Below are 13,123 nucleotides of genomic sequence, written 5' to 3' on the forward strand. Positions count from 1 at the left end.
TTTAAATCTACTAATGGATGGCTGTTCTCTGACATCAATAGGTAAATTATTCCATAACCTAACAGAAGATGGGATAAAGGATTCATAAGAAGTAGACAATCGAAAATTTGGAACGGTATAGTTTTCTTTATTTCTAACATTATACGAATAACGTTCACCTACTCTTGGAGGAAGACGATTGCTGAAATAGGAAGGAGTTAAATCATTGTGGAGTTTATACATCATTGAAAGTTTACGGAACTTTCTTCTTTCAGATAAAGGTTGGAGCTGGGATTCTTTATATAGAGATTGTTTACTAGAGAAAGATGGCATGCCAGTAATGATTCTTGCTGCCTCAAGTTGAACTTGTTCTAGTTTATTTACATCTGCCAGAGAACAACCATCCCATACCTCACAAGCATATTCCAATACAGGCAACACAAATACTCTATAAATTCGTAATAAAGTTTTTCTACTCAACAAAAATTTGAATTTCCTTAACACCGATACTTTTTTCATACATGTTTTTATTATTTCTGCTATGTGCAGGGACCACTTTGCATCCGAACTGAAAGTCACACCTAAATGTCTATGGTTACTAACTAGTTTCAAAGTTTCTTCTCCAAAAGTAAGGTTCAAGGGTGGAATATTTTTTGAATTTGTTATTAGCAATACATCAGTTTTTTGTGGGTTAAATTTAGTGAGCCAGTCTTGAGACCATTTATTGAGTTTTTGCAAGTCATTATTAAGAGATCTTTGAATGTCTAAAAGAGATGATGAAGAATACATTAACGAAGTGTCATCAGCAAATAAACGAGATATACTATTCATATTATCAACAATATCATTTATATATATTAAAAACAAAAGGGGTCCCAAAACGCTTCCCTGTGGTACGCCAGCAGTCGTGTAACCTGTATTGGAGTACACATTTTTAACTATAACTTGTTGCTGACGATCAGAAATATAATTTTTTAACCACTCTAGAAGATCACCCCTAATACCATATGCTTCTAATTTAATTAACAAACCCTTGTGCCATACACGGTCAAACGCTTTGGAGATGTCGCAAAAGATAAGACATGCGTGTTTTTTTTCCTCTAGTGAACAACAAATATTGTGGTAAATTTCGATAAGTTGGTGCACTGTAGAGTGACATGACATGAAACCAGACTGTTTTTCATAGAAAAGGGAGTTTTCATGAAAATAATTGTAAATGTGTTTAAATTTCCGATTTCCGATTGGTAACTCTATTGCTGAAACAAATTGATAGAAGTTGTGTTTCACGATTTACATAAAAACAGCATATACGAGATAACATGGAAAACCACTTTAAAGTATATGGTAAAATACACTAATGGATTCTGGATATTGAATAATATACAAGACAAATGAAACGTTTCTATAATTGCGCATATATAAGCTTCCTTTGTACTGTACTACATGGTTTTATCAGACAGACATATATATGTTCCTGTATTTTTATATATATTTTTTCCGTAACTACTAAGCAGAAATATAAAAATGTTTACAAAAAAAAGATTGCATGTGTGTTCTTATCTAACACACGCTTTGTGAATATTGCTTCAGATTAAAGATGCATGAATCTTTATCGTAAACAAAAATGACGACGCGTGTCTTCAGGAACACCTGGTCGTATCACTATTACATTTTTCAATGATCTTGTAAATCGGTATTGTGATAAAGTTTGAATTAAAAAAAATGAATAGAATGGAATAAAGAAAAAAAGTCACAGAACTGTTCTGTAACGTAATCAAAAGGGTAACAATATGGAAAGTTCTATATTAGTTTAAGCCTTTAAAGTGTTACGTCTAATTTACATTTTTTTTGTTTATAACGAACACTTTTGGTTTTTAAATAAAATAACTAGAATACAAGACTCCCTCTGTAAGGTTAGAAAAGAAATAAATGTGTTCTGCTCCATAGACAATACTCGTAATATAAAATGAAAATCTAAGTCAAATTCAATCTATACCTTATGCTTCTCAGAGAGGTATAGGCTAGAGGCTAGAGGTATGTTACCGAGCATCGATCATGTGTAAATCATGTAAGGAATGTGTCAGTTAGGATTCTTACCAGTCAATTATAATTATTGTATTACACAATGAGAATATATAATTGCTTTCAGTGCAGTGCAAAATAATTCGGTAATGCAAACAGCTTGATGTTTTTTTAATTATTTTTATCTGGAAAACCAAACTGTCTGAGGACAATGGTGTAAGTAGGTGTTGCGTACTTGTTAGTGTGGTCCTATACAATAGAAATCGATATTCGAAATTATGTTAAAGAACCTCAGCTCACCAGATACGCATATTTCAAAAGAAACTATTTTGATTTCAAAATTCAATTACTGCCCAAGCTGTAAATGATATTATACCAAGGTCATAAGACTTCGGCACAAACCAATGTTGAGGGGAACCGTTTGTTGCTAGCAACGTCGGCGTTGGTAACAAGTACCGTAGTGTCAAAGACCGGGTTATTGAGAAAAATGTACACATGATCTAAATCATGATATACAAAATGTACCACCTTGTCTGACAAGTATTATGTATCTAAACACTATGTAAACACTCGTTATCAAACTCAGGCTTCCGTTAAGATGCATAAAGGATACAAATATTTAGCAGACGGTTTGCTATTAATTGCGCATTTTCATTAAAGGAACGATTGTAACATGGTGTAAATACTGAATAATTTTGGTGCGAGTTGGTCATGGAGGAATCAGTCCTAAGTGAAAGAATCCACTAAAACAATTGTGTCAACAGTCAACAGCAAATACTTAAATCTGTCCATTTGTAGCCATCGTTTTGAAGTTTCTACTTCCCTTATTTAACAACCAAGGACAACTCCTCTTTAGCACTTTTTCTACTCTCTTTATAAATAATGTATTCTTCTTGAAATTTCTTTTGTTTTGATTTGTTTTGTTTTGCTAAGATGTTATCATCATAGTGATAAAATCATATATTGTACTGTAATAATGTCATGGTAATGAAGAGATTCGTTATAAACATGAAAGGATTTGAAATAAATGTTTTACACCTACATCAAATTATATTTTACTATCCTGTTGAAAAGCATTAATGTTATTTTGATAATCCTGAAATCAGATGGATGGACATTCAATATTTTCTTCACTTTATCTTTGATCTCAAACCATGTTGTTACTGTACTTTTTCACCCTAGACCATACTGTTATACTGTTATATCCCTGACGTACATAAGTCTACTATCATCTACCCAATAACTTATATTCCAATTCCTGTTTCCCGTATAGTGTATACTGAAACTGCGTTGATCCTTATAGTAAATGTTTACATTCTAATCCCCCCTCCCCCCGATTGCCATGTTACCCCTATTACACGATCTCACGCTATATCTCTCCGTGGTACATACTTTACGGATATCCTTTCCCTCGTATTTAAAAATGCTTCCATTTTCTGAGGTTTCTCTAGTGAAAAAAGAAAATCCCAATATTTCCCCATATCACAAGTTCTAGTTTTTCCAAAGTTCATACTAAAATTACTGTTATTTTCCCCAGCAGTGCTGTACATGTTGCCATTTATTTTAACACCACCCCCCCCCCCCCCCCCTCCCCCCTACCACCACCATACACACACACCCTCCCATGTTCACACACTCTCTCTCTCACACACACACAACACCTACTGTAACCCCCTACGTATCATTCACTGTAACACAGTATCAATCATTGTTGTAACAACAACAACAACAACAACCCATTTACCGTAAACCCTATCATTTATTGCAAGACTTTTACGGGGTATTTGGCCGAGTTTTTTGATAAAAAAGTACACAATCTAGTCTGAGGACCAATCCATTACATACATACAATATATATATATATAGCTATCATTTTCAAGTATGTCTTATTGATTTTGGTTCGTCGCCAAATGTGATCCCGCAAAAGAGCTAGCACTTTTCTTTAATTGATTCAGACTGACAATTCATATAATAACATCCCAGCAGCTTAAAAATATGATATCCATATATGCATATATACACAGGTAGATGTACGAAGTACTTTAATCCAGAGATTTTTTCCCTTGAGAGTTTTCTATGCTGACATGGCAATAACGAGCAAAACATAAATACATCATGATCAATTTTGCTGCGTCTCTCAGACTACTCTAGGTAAAGTAGCACTTCATACGGGTTTTGTGGGAAAATCGATTCCAGTCTACATTAGGTGATTGATGCGAGACGTACTGGCAAGTTGGGGATTAGAAAAAAGGAATTTCGCGTGATCTGATTACGGGAACCATTACTAGTCTTTTTGATAAAAGAATTCACTATGAAATAAAATTTCACGGTCATGATGACCTTAGCTTAGCATTTGTTGGATGCTCTCAGCTTCGCACTTGTCAACAAAAAGAAATAAAATTATATACATGTATGTGATAAATGTCTTTGTATTAAAAAGTTGCTATTTAATTTCCTGTCAATGAATTAATTAATATTCATACTTTACACTTTTTATTCAAATTTCATTAATTTATATATATTTTTATTATGATTAATTTGATGAAGTTCCGTTTAATTTGACGCCCTCGGGTGGCTCAGTGATAACACACACGCGTTTCACTAAGGCAGTCGGGATTCGATTTCCTTATCGAAGGTAAGACCAGAGTTTGGTTTGGTTTATTTTGTTTAATGCTCTATTAACAGCCAGGGTTTTTTAAGGACGCGCCATGTTTTGGAGGTGGAAGAAATCCGGAGTACCCGGAGGAAAACCACCAGGCAACTACCCCAAGTGTGTTTCGAATTCGCGACCCAGAAGTGGAGGGCTAGTGATTATGAGTCGGGACACCATATCCACTCGGCCACCGGAGGGTTTTCTCTGGGTACTCTAGTTTTCCCCGGGTACTCTGGTTTTCTCCCACAATGCGGTTCTACATGCGCTTCTATCCAGGTCAACAAGAGTGATTGATATAAGTTGACAAAACTTGTTTCGCAATTGTCGTAAAATGAGCCCTTATCTCAAAGAATGAGATTTCATTGTTGGCAACAAAAGCATCAAACATAAAACAAAGAAACAAAACAAGAAAAGACAGGAATTCTTGAACACTTGTAATAATGACGTCATATACAAATTGTACCAATCTCAGTCCGACGTTAAAAATAGTCCCCTGAGTTATCTTGATATTCGCTCTATTTCTTTCCACGTCGAGCGAACAAAAGTTTAATTTCCTATACAACAATGCCTTTCATAGTTTATTTATACATCAAATCTAAATATTTAGATTTATAGTGAAAAAGGTAGTGCTAAATCATAAATATGGGCGTGTGCTGCAAAACAATGGTACATTGGATGAGATACTGGATTCTATAACTGTTTGTCTGAAAACTTGATTGACAATACTATTACATTTCGAATTGTCTAATGATATACAAGTGTACTAATTTTGTTCATACATGCACAATATATTGTCATGAACATAAAGGAAAGAGACAAAAATATGAAATTGTTACATAAAAGTCTTCAAAACATAGTTTGAAAATAATTTATGCAATGATTCCCTATATTATATTGCATGATTGTAAATGTATTTTAGCAAATTACCTAACAGCTTGGATATTTCTTTTGCGCGGGAATGCGGAGACAACAACACTTTTCTAGACTGCCATATGTTTACATTTGAATCACAAAGGCAAGTTCGAATCATTAAATAGTGAGCATTACTTTACCATCAGTACAATGGAAGATATCGCAGGTAGGTAATAAAATAATTTAATTGAAAATTTAGATATATTGGTCATGTTTATATCAAGGCACGTAATAAACATGAGAGTCGTTCGTCCGATAAGGAGCCTTCCAGCCCTTCAGTAAACATTATACGGTTCAAAGTGTCATTGGTCACATATAAAATGAGAGGCCAGTCCAGGTGTGGCCGTTATATTGTACTGGCCAGCTTTGTTCTATTCTGACCGTAGAAGAATGAATTTTGTTTGTTTGTTTTTTTTTTTTATTTATTTTTGTTTTTTTTTGGGGGGGGGGGGGGGGGGGGGGGGTTGTTGTTTTTGTTTTTCTTCTCAGATTTCATGAAGAATAATTTGTTTCATTACTTTTCTTTACTAGAAGGTTAACTCGCTTCATATATGGTTAATGTTACGGGGACAAAACACAAAAACCATATAGCGTACTCTAAATAAACTGCACCATAACATAAACATATATTCAAGTTTATCTTTATCATTCAATCTTCCTGTGAAATCACACTTTTATTGATGGACTCTTTTCTCTAAGAAATCATTACACCGTCGAATCAACCAATCAAACGCTACGTTACCAACAACGACGTCATTATTTCATTTTGTTTTCTTACGCAAATGAAAACGCTTGTTACAAGCAAGATTAAATTATAGTGCTTTGGACTCATCATCATCATCATCTTTGATCTTTTCATCTACTCGTCGACATACCTTCATCAATGTGCTTTTTGTCCTGTTCTTAGGTCTACCGCCATTTTAAGTACTTTGAACGTCGAGAATATTGCTAGCAAAACAAGCGAAAATCCTTCAAAATCCCAAAGAAAACCAGGTATGATTTATAGTAATTCAATATTGACATTGAATCCACTCAAGGAAGTGCCTGGCTTTATTATGAAGTATCGTTACTGTGACTCTGCTTGACAGGCTATCTACGATCTAATCGTAGGTGTTTGGGTTTATAGTTTTCAGTTCCAGACATGGCCATCGATTATCTGGTATAAGGTCATTCGAGATGAGAGGTCTATAAGTATATATATATATTGAACTCGACTCACGATTTCGTAATGTTTACCCCACTACAAAATCCACCTGTGGAGAAGAGAAACATCGTGACGCATGCATGCCATTTTATTTGGCTAATTTTAACTCGACCCTGTACTGTTGCGATGAAGGGCAGAAATATTAACCGTAAAACAAACTTGTATATGCTAGTCCTATCCTAGACACTGATTAAACACTCATTGGTGGTGATATATAGATTATATTCTCAGGCTATACTAAATAAACTGTCCGACGTCACCATCTAGTGTATTAGCTGTTGATGTCGAAATTTATACCAAGGAATGTTTCTAAAAAAGATATTTTTCTTTTTCTGTCTTTCTTTTTTCCCCCTAGCAGTTGTACATGTACTCTTACATTCGTTTTAATGTCATTAAAATCTCTATAATAAAAGACATTGTTTGCTTTTTGTCTCCGAAATCACATTACCTTTTTCCAGGTAAGTTTTGTTGGACTTTTGGGTATGTTTGTATGAAAATGGGATTACGTCTTCAAACGTCGTGTATTTTTTTTTCAGGTCGATTGAAATCACGATAAGATGTTTGTAATATGACCACGGACTGAAATATACCTGTCCTTGTATGACCTAGATTTATTGACTAACCGAACAACACTTGACATGACCGAGAAACAGTGTTATCTTGTTACTTGTTCTGTCATTTGGCTAATTAGACGTACAGGTATAAACATCACAGATAATAAGGACGAAATAAGGTAGAAATAAATAGAGATATCAATTTTGCATTAATTATAAATATCGCAAGCAAAAGGTGTCATTCATTTGAAAACTATAACTCGATGACATGATGGCTTAAACAACAGAGAATATCGACATGATAATGAAACCATTTAAAGAGGGCAAGATATAGATTTACAAGGACAACCAGACCAGGTGTTCCGGTCGAGTAAGCGTCCTCGTTTCATCGATCCCTTATCTAATTATACAATTCAATGTTTATATGTGATAACGTAATATAGGTTTAACATGTTATATTGTATCATATTTTACATAGCATATGTGAAAAAAAGATCGTATGATTATCATAAACTTCATATCGGATATATGTTTTAACTAATAAACATATCAGATAGCATATAAAATATTTGATTTTTCAAAAACTTTAATTAAGATATCAGATATTTTACAAAGATATGTATTAATGGCATTATATGTATAGATACAAACGCCATCCTCTGTGTGTAAACGACATCTTGATTTTCGATATACCAACATGTTAATTTCCTTGGCCGAAATTAACATTAAATGAGTGGAATGAAGGTCGAAGTTTGTTTTCTATTATAAAACACTCCCACTATTCACGATATCGTGACAGTCGTTTGAGCTGTACTTATAAACTCATATACCTTCTTTGTAAGTAAGTATTTGGCCGACCTTATCTACGTATACAAAAACTTATACTTGTCTACATATAGCCTATACAATTTATTCATACAAAATGCTTACACTATACATGAAACCAAATCCGAACTGAGTGTGTATTGACGGAGAGTATAGGCGAGGCGAATATCTTTATTAAAGGTTTGTGTACTTGTGAATTAACTATGTGAACCTATATATCGTTCATGGGTCAGTGAACGACAATGGCTATAAAAAGTTACTTCTTCAATGTACATCTATATATCGTTCACGGTTCAGTGAACGACAATGGTTATGAAAAGTTAGATTTTTTACTTCTGTGGTCTCCTAGGACAGAGTTTTTCAATAGATTATATCCTATTACATGTCTTCGCTGTCAAAGGGCATACAAGATTTCAGCCTTTTGCCCAATACGAAGAGTGAATTTGTCCATTCAATATATCTGAAAAATGGGAAATGAACTAAAAATGTACTGTCAAGTCGGAAATTACATGAAATTTGGAGCAAACATTAGCTATGTAAAAATGTATGTTTTCCTTAACAACAGTTCCAACAGATGTCGAATACTGCTATATGCCATGCTTGTGTCACTCAATTCACAGTGAAGCATTGTCTAATAGAATGTTCCGAATTTAAGCACATTCGTGATAACTACTTTCGAGTACATTGTACATATGAAAACACTTTTCCACAATTCCGTGGATTAGAAAGCTGTATTTAGCTTTTTGACATGGATCTATTCTATAGATTGTGATGTCCTTTTACCTTCTCTTTGACGATATATATATATCACAAAGTTCAAATCATCTATTCGTTATATTTTTATCATTTTAACCCACTTTTTATTGTAATGATCAAAATATTCAATAAGAATGCTTTTCAAAAGAACATTTTATATGATTTTAAACACAAATCAAATGTAAGAAAATGATAGTTATGTTTGGTCGTAAATTATCTTAGCTGTCGATGGGCCGTAAAATCCAAACAAACAAACTGTCAAATACTAGTAATTCGCAAAATAAACAAAATATCAATTGATAAAAAGTTAATAAACAAATTTGTCAACATAAATAAAACAATAATATATTTGTACAATTTCAAGCAAAAGTGATATAAAAATCTCATATACATGTACAATGAATATATTAATGTTTCCGTGAATGCAAATCCCCCAAAGAAAACAATCAGAAGACGTTGCATTTACATGTATATAACCATACACAGGCAATATGTCTTCACGTGAAATTCACGTGAAAAATTTCACGTGAATATCACGTGAAAAGCGGTAAAAAAGTGAAATTCACGTGAAGAAACATTGGCTGTGTAAACGACTGTAGGGTAAAGGCAACATGGCTTTTTGTATTATAGATATAACCAAATTAATTCCAACGTAGTATAATAAACTGGCCTTGGTTCATATAATATTGTTTAAATATTAACAATATGCATCTTGAGGCACGTGCGGAAAAGACCGAAAGTGTAAGCTAGGGTGATAAATATCGAGGGTGTGAATTGTGTTGATAAGCTTTGGATAAAACGCATATGAACTGCATGACGAAAGGCGTCAAAATAGAATATGAGCAATAGGTTTTCTCTAGCCGGGTAACAGACTGATAAAGAAAAGACAATCTAAATTGACACTCAATGTATCGGGGGAAAAAACATCAATCTGAGTCTACTTGATAGATAACGAAAACGTTTGTCATATTATTTACTGCATGGCGGTGTTATTATTGGGGAGAATCATTCACTGGGTGATTTAGATTGAATTGTTATATAGTCACATAAAAAAAGTCTATGAGTTATGTCAAAAATGTACCTCTTTTTCTTTATGATGGCAGTCATCAAATTCAGGCAGGGAAGTGAGGTGTTTGTTTTGTTACACAATGGCCGCTACTGTTAGGGTTTCGATGACGCACCCTATTCTGAATGCACGGCAGTCGCTCTCTACTACTGGAGTAAATTTTAAACAAGCAGTCGTTGTTAGGTGTGCTAACCTTACGTAATAAATGAGTATTCATCTCAAGTGGTATGTTTACGGGAGGTATGGGGTGTGCGTTTAAATCAAGATATATGACTGCTTTTTGCATTAGACAAAAAATCACAGCAACCCTTGATAAAGCGCTTGTCCTTCTATTTCCTAACATGTTTACCCCCAAAATAGCTATGCCCCTTCTTTACGCGTGCATTTATCGCCAAACTGCTTTTATAGTGTCAAGATTTCGCTGGAAAATGTAAAACCTAAGTCTTAGATTTGTGTTGATATTCGTCGTAGAAAGCATCCCAGCAAAGGTGAAGGCCGCTAGTAAAACGATCATTGAACCGTCTTGATTTTTTTGTTCTATGTTTCCCTTCTCCACGTGGAATTCATATGCCAAATACATTTGACGAAGGGACTTAAAAATATTGGTCTTAATATCGCCTAGTTATAAATGCATAAAAAACTGGTAAGCAATAAAATATGTTTAAACACACAGCAGGTTTGTTGAAAAGTCGGCACTGACATAAGCAGCTTATTATACCAGTAATGTATGGTTACATTTGTAAACTGGTAGTCTCGAATAACATTGATTTTAATATGCTAGTTTCGGTAGCGCGACCCTAAGCTCTAATAAACGTAAGCATCCTGTCATAAGTTTTGTCAGCTTAAATTGATAAAGTTCACATCTGTTGTCTTTAAAAACATAGCACAATAAAGTGCAAAACTAAATGCATGAAAGCATATTTAGAGCCAAATTATTAGTTTGAAACACCAACAGCTTTTAAAACTCAAGAACTATTTTGGAAATTATTTTTTTGAAAGTTTGAATAAAGGCTATATAAGCTGACAAAACTCGTATGCACACTTAAATATACAAGGAAGTGTTGACAGGCCTACAAATATCTCACCAAGCGATATTTAAATCCTGTTGTCTAACAACAATAGACCCATCTCTTATGCAAAGTTACTGTATTTCAACGTACTATATCCGATACCGGGTGTTAAGTTTCCCTAAATTTAAAGCCCATTCATGGGAGGGTGTAAAACCTTGTACAGAACGAAACAACATAGTTAAGGCCAAAGAAAGGTGTATGTTCGAAATCATAACCTCATCGGGACCTTATACAATCTAGTTCCTTGTGATACTTGTTTTCTGTGCTCGTTGATATTTTTCGTAGATGTCGGAAATTTTCCAGAGATGTGAATGTTTTTTTTTTTATAATTTGCATGGTAAGCATCGTCGATGAAGCGGATGATTTTCTTTCTTTTTTTAATGTATATTCATATAAGTCTATATTTTCTTCATATTTGCCCCGTTTAATCAATTTAGAGTTAGAATGGCGTTTACATTCCCTGTTCATATTCCAACTCTGCTAGCTGCATGGTGTTATTGGAAATGTAAAATGTTTCCGTCTAAATTTTGTTAACACTAGATTATCAGGGTTAAGATTCTGTAAAGGATGTTTTCATGCGATCTCATAATTATTTGTCAATTGTTTAGGCCACATTCTAAAACAAATATATGTTAGGCCTGTGTATACATACCGTTGTTTCACGGAGTATGGGACCGTCTTCCGAGACACACAATGCGCTTGTAATTTCGTTTACGACAGAATAATAAAACCCGTAATTTTGCTTTGTTTTAAGGTGATTATCGTCCTCGTGACAACCAGGGTCAAATGAGGACGGGTGCCAAAACACATGAACAAATACAGGAAAACGTGGGAAATATCAAGATCTCCGAGAGTTGCAATTATGGGCAGCATGTCGATTTCAGCCTTGTTCAGTGATCCGGAGGTCTATTTCACTGCAGAAAACAAACTTCCGGTTCTGCAGAGAGTCTACCTACTTCGAGTTGCGGGTGCATGAATGGATATCATGTCCGGCGATAGAATTGAGGATACTATGTTCGTTTAGGAGCTAGTACGGTTTATCTGGTTTTGTACAAACATTGACTGGACATCACTAGAACGAATATCTATACCCTGCCTGCAATGCTAACCATCTGTCAGAAATTGTCCGTCCGTCGTCCAGAGCTACGTTATCGCAACTAGACATCACCAATGTATGCAATACATACACTTTTAACTGTTTACGTTTAGCGCGAATAATACACATGTATTTTAACAACAATTTGCCAGTATCATGAACCTTCTCGGTTTCCCATGCACTAAAGAAATCCTTATGTTCACCTCGAACAAGGTTAATAACAGTTAATGCTGGATTAAACATATATAACGTTAATGCGCTTGTTTCTTGCCTATTCTGTGGTAGTAGTATGTGGTCAATGACCTTTGAACTTCCATGTCATGAATATTTTCGAGATCAAAGAAAACAACATTACATATGTGATCTCTGCTTTGATCCCTAAATTGTGTGGTTCGTGTTTTTTATTTCAATACTTGAGAGAGGTTGAAAATGAGGGCGGAGGATGATTGATATAAAAAGGGATAAGATATTAAAGGCTCCCAATAAGAAATTTTGCTTAAAATTTACATGATGTTATCTCCTCCTAAAATATCACATGATTGTTTAGTATTGCCTCTTTATTCCATTGGAAAGCCGCACATGCTCGTTGATTAACCAACTCATAAATCATGCCTTATAGACGGACGGACGGACGGACGGAGGAAAAGAAAATGTACTCGCAAATGGCTCACTCTTCTATAAATAATTACAGTGATGCTATTCAGAACAGATATGTGGAAATCCGGAATAATTGGTAGTAAGAAAATATGCTTTTTTGGTTGTAATCACAAAAGATGAAAATACTGGAAATTACAGGTATTTTAAAGAGAGAGTTATAAAAAAGTACAACTGTAACGAGACGTCCGAAATTTTGAACTCTGATGTCATTCATGCTTCCTGAGAATGACAAAACCTGTTTTTGACCATGAATAGTTAAAAATAGCTCATATTACCTGAACATAGAGAGGATAGTCACCAATCGTGAGAAAGTATACACGTATATGTCA

This window comes from Pecten maximus, chromosome 8 (assembly GCF_902652985.1).
Source record: "Pecten maximus chromosome 8, xPecMax1.1, whole genome shotgun sequence".
NCBI classification, from domain to species: domain Eukaryota; kingdom Metazoa; phylum Mollusca; class Bivalvia; order Pectinida; family Pectinidae; genus Pecten; species Pecten maximus.